At 56.2% G+C, this 404-nt stretch overlaps 1 protein-coding gene across 2 annotated transcripts in view; it reads left to right on the top strand.

Annotated features, from left to right (window-relative positions):
* The window catches only part of THUMPD3 (THUMP domain containing 3), a 41,654-nt gene that overhangs the window by 22,920 nt on the left and 18,330 nt on the right, over positions 1-404 (top strand). The gene's annotated exons all lie outside the window — the stretch shown is intronic.

Below are 404 nucleotides of genomic sequence, written 5' to 3'. Positions count from 1 at the left end.
TGGAGTGCAGTGGTTGATCCCGGCCACCGCAGCCTCGACCTGCTGGGCTCCGGTGATCCTTCTGCATCAGCCTTCCATGTAGCCGGAATTACAGGCATGCGCTACCACACCCGGCTGATTTTTTGATTTATTGTAGAGATGAGGTCTTGCTGCCCAGGCGGGTCTCGAACTCGTGGGCTCAGGCAGTCCACTCACCTCAGCCTCCCAAAGGCGCGGGATTACAGGCTGAGCCACTGAGCCTGGCTACATGTTACTTTTTAAAAAGGAAGAAGTAGGCTGGGCTCGGTGGCTCAGCCTATAATCCCGGCACTTTGGGAGGCCGAGATGAGTGGATTGTCTGAGCCCGCGGGTTCGCGACCCGCCTGGGCAACTTGACGAGACCTCATCTCTTCAATAAATCAAAA

This window comes from Carlito syrichta, unplaced genomic scaffold, assembly GCF_000164805.1.
Source record: "Carlito syrichta isolate Samal-C Ts95f unplaced genomic scaffold, Tarsius_syrichta-2.0.1 Scaffold312152, whole genome shotgun sequence".
NCBI lineage: Eukaryota > Metazoa > Chordata > Mammalia > Primates > Tarsiidae > Carlito > Carlito syrichta.
The sequence above is the reverse complement of the archived record's forward strand: the minus strand, read 5'-3'. Positions and strand labels throughout refer to the sequence as shown.